Source organism: Chelonia mydas, chromosome 1 (assembly GCF_015237465.2).
Source record: "Chelonia mydas isolate rCheMyd1 chromosome 1, rCheMyd1.pri.v2, whole genome shotgun sequence".
Classification (NCBI taxonomy): Eukaryota; Metazoa; Chordata; order Testudines; family Cheloniidae; genus Chelonia; species Chelonia mydas.
In genome coordinates this window covers 298,353,189-298,368,507 of record NC_057849.1, presented here as the reverse complement: position 1 = coordinate 298,368,507, position 15,319 = coordinate 298,353,189, and positions in this window count along the sequence as shown.

The window sequence follows — 15,319 nt, the reverse complement described above, 5'->3', positions numbered from 1 at the left end:
TTTACTGCACTCCCAATCTCCGCTGCAAAGAAAAACATCCCCCAGGGACACAGGTCATTGTACACTTCTTGCTGGACTGCAGAGGGTCAAGAGCTCCTCCACAAATACGATGAGTATAGAGACCCAGACACTGGAAAAGCCCTTCTGGTGTCACTGGATGCAGCAAGGCAGAAATGGTGGCTTGAATGTGTAGAAGGTCTCAACTTCACACACACTTGAGCAGAAGCAGCTGGAACCTGCTAAGACACCGGGGGCTGCAAATATCACACATGCCACTAGGCTGAAGGTGAAAGCCAATGCCATCGCTGCGAAAATTTGTGGACATCAAAACAGCCAGTGGACAAACACAGGGGATGTTTTTCTTTGCAGCGGAGATTGGGAGTGCAGTAAAACGGTCAAAGTCTTCTGTGTTGGGGGAATGCGGGAGATTGTATCGTCCGCAGTCATAGTGAAAGTAGCCCAGTCTTCTTTTGTGAAGTTCCAGCATGGCGCTGATTTCATGAAGTCCAGCATGAGCTTCAGCAGGTAGTGTCCACATGCGCTCAAGCATCCCAGTGGTCTGGATTGTTCACAAGTAAGGAGATTGATGCAGCCATTGTAGCCATGAAATTGGGAAATACAATGGGAAAAGGTGGTGTTTATCCTGAGTTCCTACATAACCTAGGTCCACCGGCACAGAAATGGATGATGCAGCTTTTCCTCAACATCCTGGAGGCTGGTGAAATGCTCTGTATGAGGAGAGAAGCCAAGGTCATTGCACTCATAAAGCCTGGAAAACCTGCAGATCACCCTTCTAGTTATAGGCCAATCTCTTTCTTGAGCTTCACCTATAAAATGATTCTGAACCAATCAGGCCCACTGTGGAGGTTAGCCTACCCAAGGTTTTTCGGTTTTCGATCGCACAGAAGTTGCTCTGACCAGGTCCTGGCCCTCAGTACAAACATCGAGACTGGATTCCAATGAAAACTAAAGACCAGTAATGCATTCATTGATCTGTCAGAGGCATATGACACAGTCTGGAAGGATGATCTGCTACTGAAATTGGCCAAAGTGATCCCCTGTGTACGGATTATCAAGCTGCTCAACACCAGGCTTAGCAGCCAAAGAAGGCATGTATACCTCAGAGGTCAAACCAGCAAGCCGCCCACTTTTGCATAAGGGGCTACCACAAGATTCTGTACTTGCACCAACACTCTTCAATGTGTACACAAGTGATATGCCTGAAACAATAGCACAGAAGTTTATATGTGCTGATGATTTGGCACTCGCACCTCAAGCCCGTAGCTTTAAAGAACTTGAAGTGACCGTTACATCTGACCTTAAGATCATGGAGAAATACTTCCAAAAGTGGCAACCAAGACCAAATCCAAGCGAATTGGCAGTCTCTACTTTCTACATTGACAATACCATCACACAAAACATGCTAACTGTTGAGTTTTATGGTGAAACTGTGCATTATGACCCAAAGCCAACATATCTTGGTGTCATTATTAGCCTCACACTGATCTTTCATGACCACCTCAAAAAAGTAACCTCTAAAGCACACTCGCATCAACATTATTCAAAAGTTAGCAGGAACAAGTTGGGGATCACTTGTCCTGGTTCTGAGAACATTGGCCTTGGCCCTAGTGTACTCATTTGCAGTGCACTGTGCACTGGAATGGACAAGAAGCTGCCATACCCAACTTGTGGAAAGGCAGCTGAATCAGACCACATAAATCATCCTGGGAAATTTAAAATCAACACCCTTACCATGGCTTTCTGTATTAGCAAACATCAGACCTCCAGCTATCCACTGAGATATAGCCACAGCACGAGAACTTAAATCCGCTGAAGACTACCCAGAAAGAACTTCCCATCTGGCATGTTATGGATAATATACCCCAATAGTGCCTGAAATTGTGAAAACCACTAAGGACCACACTGGACCACCTCATGTCTCTGTATCTGGCAAGAAAATAGCAAAGTGTCCGGACCTTATCTGCTGTTCCAAACAAGCACATTATTACTGAACCAACAAGCAGCCCTCCTGGTTTTGAACTGCCATGCAGATTTTGGACCACATTAAACTGCATTCAAACAAACCATGGAAGATGCAGCTACTTATAATTCTGAAGAGGGGACTCTTATTCTGGACTACGGCCAGGTCTACGCTTACCAGGGATCAACGCTGCTGCAATCGATGCACTAGGGTCGATTTAGCGGATCTAGTGAAGGCCCGCTAAATTGACCACAGAGCGCTCTCCAGTTGATTCAGATACTCCAGCTTCCCGAGAAGAGTAAGGTAAGTCGACACTGTAGTAAGTCGACCTAAACTACATCGAGTCCTGCTACGTTATTCACATAGCTGGAGTAGCGAAACGTAGGTCAACTTACCCTGGTAGTGTAGACAAGGCCTAAGAGTGCCCATGCAGGGAGTTAGGTATAGCTATTCTGAAATAACTCCCCACATAGACAAGCCTTCAGAGGGAAGAATGCCACCTGCGTAACACTAATACCATTTTCTGAAGTGCCTGGGGTTTTCCTTGGAAATCTCCCCTCCAAGGACTGACCAAATCGAAGCCTCCTTTGTGTGTGAGACATGAGGAGATCACACAGTGAAGAGGCATGTCTGCAGTTAAACCCATTAACTAAAGTTCAGCCAAAAAAAAAAAAAGAGAGAGAGAGAGACAGAGAGATGTTTTAGTGTTGTTATACTGCATCTTAATGACAGGAAACATTTGGAAAGAAGATATCATCTCACCAGGAGTGTTTCTGGGTAAAAAAGTTGAAGGAAAATACAGTAACTTCTGAATTTTAATGACATTGTACTAGGTGGAGCTCTGTGTGCAGAGAGGAAATGGTCTGGATTATGAATACAATTGTGTGTAATTAGGAGCCACTAAAATAACTTTTGTATAAATGATACTGAGTTTCTGAGGATGAAGCATAACTTTGTAAAACGAGAGACCTAAAATTAGGTATAATGCTTAATGAATAATAGATAGCTGGAAGGTTTTGAACAGTGTCTGTGGAATGCAGAGTTTCTGCTTTTCTATGTAGCTAGTACAAAAAAGAAGCTGTCTTCAGTTCTTCAGACAACCTTAACGTTTTGAACGACACTTCAAAAATCAAATAGAAATGGGAATATTATCTCCCTTATTAACATTTGTGGTGTAGTGTTGTTTGCTGTAGTTTAAAACTCCAAACAGCCAAAGGAAAGCACAGAAAAGGCTAAAGTGCATATAAAGCTGTTAATTAATAGAAGAAAAATAAACTCATTATCTGTGTATCTGTCTATCTCTGTGTATTGCTAACTAGCTAGCTCAGGGCTTTCTATAGCACCTGTCACCAGAGTATCTAAAGTCTGATCTGAATTAGTTACTATAATACATATATCTGAATTTGTGATCAGCTAAATATACATACTTGGTTAAATATTAATTGAACAATGATCACTTATTCAGTTCAAGTACCCACAAAATATATACAGTGTACCTAAATCTGTGATTGACCAAATATATACACCCATGGAAATGCCTTGCAGGAGGAATTTCATATTAGTTTCAGAATAAACACAATACAGTATATTAGTTACCATGCTGGCAACCGGCAGGGGACAACTGAGTTCTAACCAGATGCCTTGATTTGACTGTATTTGTAAGTTAGAAAGGGCTTAACAAACCCTCTGCAGGCATCAGCCTCTGAGGTTTAAGCTAATCATATTCAGTGGAACTGAGCTCAAGACCACTCCCTAGCTCTAAAAGTGTTTTTTTAACCCAGCTGTAACTCAGCTTTAAAAAATTCCATTGAGGATACAAACCATATTAACCACTAAATACAGTTGTCTCTCCACCCACTGAGCAGCACCAAGGCCACAAAGGAGAATTATGAAGAAAATATGTTTTAAAGAAGTCTCATTATTATAAGCATTTGTTAAATATTTTAAAAAATCTGTAGTCAACTTGAAACTTCACAGTAGTCAGTGTGCTGCACAACAAGGACACTAGGCATTTCATGGTCACAGTGGGGATAGAATCCAGATCTGCCTGTTCCAAAAGCACCACTAGAGCAAAGGCAACTCATCATTAGCTGTTAGCACTGTGGAGCCTATGACGCACAGTTGAGTAGTTCTGATTTCATCTTACAGAGGGCAGAGGCACACAGGGTAGCTTGTTCATTACAATATTCTAAATTGCTATACTTCTTGTCAATAGCAACATTGAAAGTAAGTTTAAAACAAATGTGATGTACATGTAGAGGACTGAGAGGAACTGAGACTGAGCAAAAATCCCTTGTCTAGGCAGCTATCAAAGAGGCTGATAATGCAGATAGCATTGTTCCCTTTTACATGAATCAGAAAACAAGATTGTTTATATTCAGGGAATGTAAGTTACATTTTAGAAATGAACAGAGTTCTACTAATTCTTTATTTTTATAAATTATCTTTAAAATATTAGCAATATTGCCCACTCCAAAAAGACAATCAGACCTTTGTCTGCCTGTATATAGATTAGGACATCTAAGGTATAACCAAGTGCAATACCTTATTGAAGTTCTAGGGAAAATTACCTTTCCTATGATGTGGAATGACCTTCAGTTGCTAAGAGTGCAGGTGGAGTTAAAGGCTGAGCATTCATGCAGTCAGAATGCTCACATTTTGCAGGGCTTGATTTTCTGACGTGCTGAATGTACATAACACCAATTGTTGGTGCCGGGAGCTGTGGGCTCTCAACACCTATGAAAGGTCCATATTGTACGTAGTTGTCACTTTCATCACATAGCATGAGCCATAGCATATGACTCACAGGTAAGGTATGCAAAAAAAAGCACTGGAGAGAGGGCATCATGAGTTTCCTGCTGGTCTTGTACAAGCAGGTGGCAGGTAATGCACGTTGGGCTCCTGTTCCTTCTCTCTTGTAATTGCCCCAACATGTGATTTGTTAGTGCTGTTCCAGTAGCAGCTGTGGGTGCATAATGCCAGTGATACCAGAAAGCTCTCTAATTTACAGACATGTGGTTTGGGATGTTAAATAATTTATAGTCTTGCTGCCACCATCTGGATGCCTCTAAAAGCAACACTTGCATCCCTGCCAGTCTTGGGTTATGGGAGATCTATTAAATGACATGTTAATTCAAACTCTACCAATTTAAAATATGTATTTTGTCAATGGAAGATAAATAAGTGCATGAGAGATTTGTTTCCTGAGCTGCTATGGTCTGAAATTACAGATGACAGTCGCTCTGCAGAGGCTGAGAGAATTCATTTAGATGAAATTATCCCTTCATTTCCTTTCCTAAAACATCTGAAAACCTCCCTAAGTGACATTTGTGCCTCTGTGTCAGGGATAGTATTAAGAATAATTTTCTGTGATTGTCTCTTCTACAGGCAGAGAACTCATTTTAATCGATACATAGTAAGCTGTTATTACAGCTATTTTCTATCTTAATTCAGCCTGCCCTTCATAATTAAGTGAATTTTTCTGTTTTTTAAAAGCTACGGTTGACGGCAGATTTCCACCACCTAGTGGAAAAAGTCTATATTTTCTACTGAAAAATTCCTGTGCAGTATTTCACCCTTACTGGGGTCTGCTGTAGACTTTCCCATCCCAACAGCCTTCAGGCTCCCCTTCCAGTCAGATAAGAAATGGTCTTTTTTAAAGCACCTTTCTGTTTACAATAAAAATCCATACAACTGGCTTTGAAGAGGTCACTATATTACCTACCAAATAGACCACATGTGTTGGTATCAGAGGAATTGCATGTCCATTTATCCTTGTATTCAGTGAGTTAGAAATTAGGAGCCAAATCATGAAGGCTAAAGCACAGTGTGGGCTAGGAGCGAGCAAGCTTCCCCACACAGCTCTACGTATATACCTCATTGCTAAGCTGCAGCGTAGTTGCTATTCTGAGTCCTGGGCTCTCCTAAACGCATGCTGCCAACTGGAGCTAAGGGGTAGATATGGGCTGCTAGATGGGAGCGGTTTAAAGACAGTGAGGCATCTGCTGCTGGAAGCATTCTCTCTCTCTCTTCTCACTCAGTTCACACAATCACACCATTCTCTCTCACTGCTACCACCAGGGTCTTTACCCCCCTCTAGATCTGGGGAACATCTTCACCCACCCCACTTGGCCAAGGTTGAGGAAGGAGACTCTTCACCTCCCCAGGCTCGAGTCACCTTCTAGCACTACTTCTGAGTGTGAACTTCAGTAGGGAAGAGTGACAGCCATAGGAAGCCTTCCTCCCCTCCACCCAACCCCACTGGGCTGCAAGGAGATGGAGTCCATGCGCCTTCAAATGGGAGCCAGCTGGTGTGGCTGGTGTTTACAGTGATAAGTCACTAGAAATAACGAACCTGACACTGCTCGTGATGAATAGCTAGATAGGCTAGGTGCTGGAATCTGTTACCTTGCACACCAGAAAGGCAGCATCAAGGAGACAAGCCAGAAATTGACTCAAGGGGCCACACTCGGTCAGGATCACCCAGGACACAGAAGCCAAAGCAGGTGCCAGTTGTCTTGAGAGGATCAGAACCAGATCATCGTAATCCAGGCATGAGGATGGACACAAATGGAGACTGGGATCTCCTTAGAGGGAGAAGCAGAACTGACCAGACCCAACCTGAGTGGAACCAGATTAGTCTGGGATATTGGCAAGGACAAGAGGAGACTGCTTACGTTGGACACCTTTAGGGTGATAGATCTTCCAGAGGGAATCCTGTATTTGGGGACGTTATCATAGATACTATATTAGGGCAATGCTGAGTCAAGCCACAGCTCTCACGGGCCTTAGTAAGTGGGAAATGTTGATTTGTAAAACATAATATTCCTATATATAGTTTCTTTAAGGCTGTTTATTGAATAAAATGGACAGATCTTCACTAACCCTATAGAGTGGTTAGAAGTGTCCTCAGGGTGACTTAAGAAATGCTGCCTCTGTGAGGGGGTGGATAGGGCTCTGACGTGAAATTGCTCTGTATAGTATAATCAATTTCAAGTGGTCCTATATCCCCCCAAATCAATGACTATGCCTAACCCTTGTTAGATTAATGACTTAAGTATGTATGTCTGTGTCAGTGATTGCCTAATCAGTTCAGTTGTGCATCTTTCCATCGCTATGAGCAATTGCTCTGTGATTGGGGAGATGTCACTGTATCTCAGATTTGAAAGGTGGCAGCCTGCCAGTGCGCAAACGGTGAAACTGAAATGAAATGCTTTAAATCTAAGGGACTTTTAAAGATCATTTCTGTTTCCTTCCTTGTTAGTCTTCACTCAGCATGGACGCTGGCTGTGAACCTGGGCTCCTCGGGGTATATTCAGTGTCCCCTTCCGGTTCTTGAGCCTAGGATGACAAACACTACAGTGTTTGGGGTGCAGACACAGGACAGTCACATCTTTAAAAAAATACTGGGCTTTTACTGATTTTTTAAATCATAAAGATTTCTCATAAGATGAAGCAAGCCCTCTCTCTATAGATGTTCTATGTAAACTTGGGACCCTAGAGGACTTGACAATCTGCCATAAAGGTACAAAAAACAATCTAAAACCAAAGGAAGCCACTCCATCCGTGTCTCTGGAAAACATACTTAAAAGAAAACAACTAAAACCAAATCCTGATCTTGATGGTAGAGTCACAGATTCTAACGAGGTGTGTTATTTCTGTGCTCGGCTCATAAACACACTCTATCTTTTTACAATGTATATTGATCATGCTTATATACCCCCCATCCAGTATCTGGCAGTCTGTGGGGATTGGCTGAGGGGAAAATACCACCCCCTGTCGATCAGGGTGGACACAATACATTTTCAGTGTATCCTGTGACTGACTTGGTCATAGGGGCATCATCCCAACAGGCAGGGCTTTTATCCCTGAAGAGCCCATTTGTTCTCCAGGACCCCAGTGAGGTAGGAGAGTGTTATCATCTATTTTACAGGTGGGACACACAGAAGCTAGGTAACTAACTCAAGGACACACAGAAAATCTATGGTAGAACAGGGAATTGACCCTGGGTGTATTATTCTCTAGTCTAGGACACTGCTCTAATCACTGGGCCACCTTTCCTCCCCTCCAGTGCCTTTAGCCCTTTAAATTTCCCCTAATTTATAGCTCATTGTGTGATCTCCACAATACATTCTATGATGGTTTCCAGGTTTCTCTGTTTCCAATAGTTAGGAATTAGAGTGCTGGCAGTTTTCATATTATTAAAATAAGACACTTTTCCCCATCGCCTTCATTTTCTTTCCATCCTTTTCATTGCTTCAGCTGCCCCTTTCTTTCTCCCACCCATTCTATTTCATCATTTCCTTACTACTATCTCATCACTTCCATTGTTTTCCCAGCCCTTCACTTCCTAACTCTAGCCAGTTCTTTTCACTTGATCCTTCCTTGCCGTCTTCCTTTTTTTCCCTAGAGCTTCTCATGCCCTCCCTTCAGTCAGTTTTTATAAAGCATGGCTGATTCCCCCACTATATACGTCAGGAGTAACTCTACCAACTCAATGTAGCTACACTGAAGCAGTCAGAGGAAAATCAGAGCCCATGTCTCCTTGATTACAAATTACTATGTCTACCACCAGGTGTCCCTCTTCCCTTAATAGTGAAGAGCCTTTTACAGTAATGGAGTACTTGTGGCACCTTAGAGACTAACCAATTTATTTGAGCATAAGCTTTCGTGAGCTACAGCTCACTATCGGATGAAGTGAGCTGTAGCTCACGAAAGCTCATGCTCAAATAAATTGGTTAGTCTCTAAGGTGCCACAAGTACTCCTTTTCTTTTTGCGAATAAAGACTAACACGGCTGTTACTCTGAAACCTGTCATTTTACAGTAATGACTGGAAGGGGTGGCCAGTTGACAGTTTTCCTCACACACACAGCTTCCCGCCCACATCACAAAGGGGCACTTTTCAACAGGGAAAGAAAGGAGAAGTCTTGAATAATGGAGCAACATAAAATGGTAGAATCACTCCTATAAATACTTCAGACCTGCCACTTTTCCTGTGGGTCTTGTGGGGATATGCACTTCGACTTCTGAACAAGAAGCTGTATGCTATTTTATTTTTCATGAATATGCTTTTTTACATTCCCTTTTAAGCAGCAGTACCCCAGGTCCATGGAGATGGGCTGATGCCTATCTCTTCAGTACAGTTTTGCAATTATTAGCCTGTTCCTCCTGCTCCTCTCCTTTTTCCTTACACATCACCACTTGCATCCATCGTCGGTATCCTATCTGTATCTTACCCTTTATGGAACTCACCCTACTACAAGGCAAAGGCTGATTCAGCTGACTGCATCGGACAGTGCAGGGATTCTGTAGGAACAGTATGACTGTTACCTCCAGCCACAGCTCATGTGTATCCTCTTATGTGTGTATGTTGTTATCCTGGAATTAACCTTATAAAGCAACAGAAAATCTGTTGTCAATTTCACACTGTGAAAGACACTCACACTCCTAGAAGGCTTTCAAATGGTGTATGTTGGTATATAACATTTCTAGAGTACAATAAAATATACATTCTAGTTTCCTTTTGTCTGAGCTCTTTTAACACCCTTTCCAGGATGACAAAACTTGTCTGCCAACAGGATATTTGCAAAACTATGCTAAGAGGATTTTTAAAAAATGTTTATTAGTAACAAACATGTCTAGGACTCTGATCTTGCACTGTGCATATATTAGCACAATGGGGAAATATGCTCAGCAGGCTGAAGAGTTTAGGGGAGCCTGGTACTCCATGAACTAATGAGAGTCTCCCCTTCCTTTTGCAGAGATGCTTAAGTAAATACTGTAAATTGGCTGCTTGGAAGAATCAGAGAGAATACGTATGGGAATATAGGGAGACACACATAGGAGTGCTTTGAAACCCAGGTTGTAGGGCTTTCTGATTCCTTTTTTGCCTGTCAGTTTATTCTGATTTCTTGTTATAAACATTATCCCTTGAGAAAAAGGGCTGACTGGCTGTCACAGTACATTTTTCTTGTGTGGAGTCATTTCACTAGGCTTCATTCATCCTCCAAACCTTTTTACAAACTGATTCGCTTGTGGGCAGCAACCCAATTGCCGCATCAACTGCCCACTCCCATTGGCTCGGGTGCAGCATCTACTCTGCATGGGAGGAGTTTGTGTGCAGGCGGGATACACATTCGCACAGCTGACATTGGACAGGATCTCTTTGGATTGCTTCCTTGGGGCACTTCACTTATCCTAATGAATGTAAATCATCAGATACATGCAAATCAGAATCTAGCTAAAGTCAGGGCTTCAAGTGCGGTGATCCACTCAGAGTAAAACCCTAGATGTGTGATTTTATAATAAGCTCTTCTCCAGTAATCTCTACTTGCTCTCTCACCTCCCAACTAGTTGGAATTGTTTTTAATCCCTTCAAGTACACTGAAAACTCTGTAAAACTAACATTGTAAGGTTCCTTATCTTATGTTTATAAGAAGAAAATGTTTTCTGTAACTTTCAGCCCTGCAAGATCAGCTTGGGATCTGAGCGTCAAGCTGGTTATGTTTCTTCTCACTCATCAGAATCACAAATTAAGGTTCTCCAAGCTAAACAACACCTCTTTAACTCCCATGGTTTCTGAGTTGAACTTAGTAAACAATTACATTGATGATGCACATGAAGGTACAGACTCCCCCTGACTTTCCCATAGCTAGCTGAGGTCTGTAAAAGTAATAAGCAGGAAACACTTATTTTTGTCATACACATCTGCAGCTATAACTTTGTCTAAACACAGGAAGATCTTCTAGGAAAAAGATAACTTTTTTACAGTCACTGTTCAGAACAGAACCAAACTTTAGCTAGTTTTTTGTAATTAAAAAATTAACCACAAACTTTTGCTGAGTAGCAAAGAGCTTGGAGTACTTCTCTGAGCCCACTAAAAGATCATGTCCCCCTGCAGGTATTTTTCAAAGTCAGTTGCGTAATGAAAAAGTTATTCAGATGAAATAGCAGTATCGAATTTGAAAAACAAAACCATAATTATTTATAGGGTTTTCAATTGTCCTTCCACCCCATTTGTATGACTGTTTGCTTCTGAATTGTCAATTAGCAGCAGCACAGTGCTGAGAGTATTGCTACTGAATGATCTCATTACCATTCAGAGCTTTTTGCTGGCTCATCAGAGAGTCGTGAAGTGCATTTCAACTTCTAAAATGTTGCTCAGAAACCAGAGAAAGGATAGGAAATAAAGAGAGTCTATAAAATCCTTTCCCTGAATTTTGGACTCTGGGACTGATTCTGATATCAAACCACTGTCATCCCATTGACTTCAGTGCCATTATTCTTGATTTTAGCAAAGCTTTTGATACGGTCTCCCACAGTATTCTTGCCAGCAAGTTAAAAAAGTATGGATTGGCTGAATGGACTATAAGGTGTATAGAAAGCTGGCTAGATTGTCGGGCTCAACAGGTAGTGATCAACAGTTCGATGTCTAGTTGGCAGTCAGTATCAAGCAGAGTGCCCCGGGGTCAGTCCTGGGGATGGTTTCATTCAACATCTTTATTAATGATCCGGATGATGGGATGAATTGCACCCTCAGCAAGTTTGCAGATACTGTGGGGAGAGGTAGATACGATGGAGGGTAGGGATAGGGTCCAGAGTGACCTTGACAAATTGGAGGACTGGGCCAAAAGAAATTTGATGAAGTTCAACAAGGACAAGTGCAGAGTTCTGCACTTAGGAAGGAAGAATCCCATGCACCGCTACAGGCTGGGGACCGACTGGCTAAGCAGTAGTTCTGCAGAAAAGGACGTGGGGATTACAGTGGACGAGAAGCTGGATATGAGTCAGCAGTGTGCCCTTGTTGCCAAGAAAGCCAATGGCATATTGAGCTGTATTAGTAGGAGCATTTCCAGCAGATCGAGGGACATGATTATTCCTCTCTATTCACCACTGGTGAGGCCACACCTGGAGTATTGCATCCAGTTTTGGTCCCCCCTCTACAGAAGGGATGTGGACAAATTGGAGAAAGTCTGGCAGAGGCAACAAAAATTATTAGGGGGTTGGGGCACATGACTTACAAGGAGAGGCTGAGGGAGCTGGGGTTATTTAGTCTGCAGAAAAGAAGAGTGAGCGGGGTTTTGATAGCAGCCTTCAATTACCTGAAGGGAGATTCTAAAGAGGATGGATCTAGGCTGTTCTCAGTAGTGGCAGATGATAGAACAAGAAGCAATGGTCTCAAGTTGCAGTGCGGGACGTCTAGGTTGGATATTAGGAAACACTATTTCACTAGGAGGGTGGTGAAGCACTGGAATGCATTGCCTAGAGAGTGGTGGAATCTCCATCCTTAGAGGTTTTTAAGGCCCAGCTCGACAATGTCCTGACTGGGATGATTTAGTTGTGGTTGGCCCTGCTTTGAGCAGGGGATTGGACTAGATGACCTCCTAAGGTCTCTTCCAACCCTAATATTCTATGATTCTTGATTTACACCAGATTCAGCCCCTGTCCCTAGCTCTAAATCCCAGTATCCCTGTTACTCTATCAGAAGAATAAAGACTGTAGAATGTAATGGGTTAAACATCACATTGTTCATTTGATAAGAACAGTTCACTGCAGAGCTGGGCTGCAATCTAAGGATGTAAACATAAAGCATGCTGAGCTCTCCCAATTCCCAAGAACTGCAGTGAGAGCAGTAATCACTCAGCACCTTCCAGGATCAAGTACATTAGCAGTTACAGTGAATACCAAGTGAAAGGCTTTTTTCTTGAGTCACGTAAGCACCAGATGATTCTGAAATAATAGCCAGGAACTTAAATTCCATATTTGGTTGATGCTGTATGTTGTTTTGTTTTAGACATTTCTGTCCAGGCATTGCTTAGTTCTAATTAGAACTGTCAAAGTTTGACTCAGACTCACAATTTATCAGACCACTCTGTTTTATTAGTAAAGCTGCTCTGCTAATACATTTAGAAGTGAGCCCCCCGAGTGGGGCTTGTGTCTTTTAATTTATACAGTCTTTTGGAGAACAAGTTACAGAGAAGTTACAGACAAAAGAAGAAAAAGATTTTAGTCACCACCCTTCGAGATCCCTGAGACCAGTCACGTATCTTCAATTACCTGCCACCCTTAACAATCTCCTTTAACAGCTTCCAGTTAACTTAACTAATTGCCCTTCACACCTTCCATTCTGATGCCTGCTTCTTAGACGTGCTGGCTCTATCTTAATTGCTTCTCCATTCAAAAGCTAACTGTCCCTACGTGTGCTCCCTCAGATACTTTGTAACATGTTTTGGCATGCCCTCTCATATACAATGTATCCAGCATGTCCCCTTATACAACGTTATACTTATACAATGTTATACTTCCACAGAACTGATCTGAATATGCTCAACTAGACCCTTTTTGTCAAGATATATTGTTTTGTCAAAATGGCAACATTTCACATATGTGTATTGATTTCAATGTTTTGGATAGGAAGGTTTCTGAGATCCAAGGTGGGCTCTCCCCAATGGGAGGATGGTGGGGGCAGGAAGGAAAGAGAGAGAGAGAGAGAGAGAGAGAGAGATCAAACACCTGACATTGTCAAACCAAAACCAGACACTGACACAATTGTATTTCACAGCAAACTTTGAAAAGTTTTGTTTTTCATACCAGTATGGAACAAAAGCAAATTTCAAAACCTTGAAAACTAACAAAAACAGAACAGTGTTGTCATTCTCTGAACAGTTATACTTTTTGTTTTTTTATTGGGGTGGGGAAGGAGGGACAGGTTTGGAAATAAAGGGGGTATTTGAATTGTGAGCATCACTTACAGTAGAAAGGCCTTCTCAAAGAGGAAGGCCTTGCAATATTTTCTAAAGCTGGTCAGACTGCATTCCTCTGATGTCCTCTGGAAGAGTGTTCCACAGCTGGATCCCCATGACAGACAATGCTTTGTCCCCAGTTCTCACATGCTTCACCCCGGGCTTTGAGATCTGCATGGTCCCAGAGGACTGCAGCTGTTACGGTGGTTCATAGATCACAATTTCGTGTTTGATGTAGTTGGGGCTTGATCCATTCATTGCTTTTAAATTTAGGATCAAGGCCTTAAACTGGCATCAGAATCTGACTGGGAGGCAGTGGAGGGACTTGAGCATGGGCCTGATGGTAGCCTAAGTCATGGAAAGGACAAGCATCCACATACTGTAGCAGCTGGCACCTGTGCATCATCTTCTTAGTCAGCTTCAGCTACAATGAGTTACAGTAGTCCAGCCTGGAAATGACAAACACTTGGATCACAGTGGTCAGGTTCTGGTCTGAGACAAAGTGAGAAAGGTTCCTAAAAAACTGGAGGTGAAAGAAGGTATTTTTTTAAACTGGTGTACCTGGTCATCCAAGTTCAGTGAGGAGTCAAGCAGGGGTCCCAAGGCTTTGTACCACTTTGATGCATGGGGGCTGTGTGCCTTTGATGTCGTGGCCAACTCATTGAAGTGTTTCCCCTTTCCAGTGAGCATCACTTCAGTCTTGCCTGGGTTCAGCTTGAGCCAGCTGCTCTTCATCCAGGAGTTGATTCCTTGTAGACAGTCTCACATTTTAGCAGTGGTGGTGGTTGCATCAGTTGAGAAGGAGATAGATATATAGTTGATAGCTGAGCCCAGCCATTTCCCTATCTGTCCCAGTACTCTGATGTAGATGCTGAAGAGAAGTGGAGATAGTATGGATCCCTGGGGGACTCTGCAGGTGAGAGCTTTCAGAGAGGAGGAGCAGTAATCCATCACCACATTGAGTTCTGCTGGAGAGGTGGAATTGGAGCCACTGTAGTGCTGGGCCATCTACCCCTGCTATGTCATGTAGTTGGATTTGTAGCACCTTTGTAGTCCACTGTGTCAAAGACTCCAGAGGGGTCCAGCAGTATGAGCAAGGAGATCTTATCTGTGTCCATGACTATGAGAAAGGCATTTTTAGTGTCTTTAGAGTCATCTCTGTGCTGGGCCCTGGTGTCAGCTGGCATAGCTGCACCTGATCAGACAGCTGTAGCCTCAGTAGCTAGACTACCTGATGGATCACTGCACCTGATTGGTTAGAACAATCAGCAGACTGGCTCTTAAGCCCAGCCGCAGCAGTTCAGTGGCTGCTCAAGGCAATAGCTTCTGTGACTGCTTGTTCCCAGCCTTGTCTCACTTTGGGTCACTCAGTCCTGATCCTAAGCTCTGGCCTTTGAATCCAGTTTTGACCCTTGGCTCCAGTTCCTGATCTCAGACTGCAAACACTAGGCCTGACTCTGGCTCCAACCACTCCAGCCACCTACAACCTCATCTGCTGACACCTGATTTCAACCTTGATTGTGAGGCATCCAGAATGTTGGCTGAGGTGGTTGCTCAGTTATTTTGCCCAGGAAGCGTAGGTTGGAAATGGGAAGA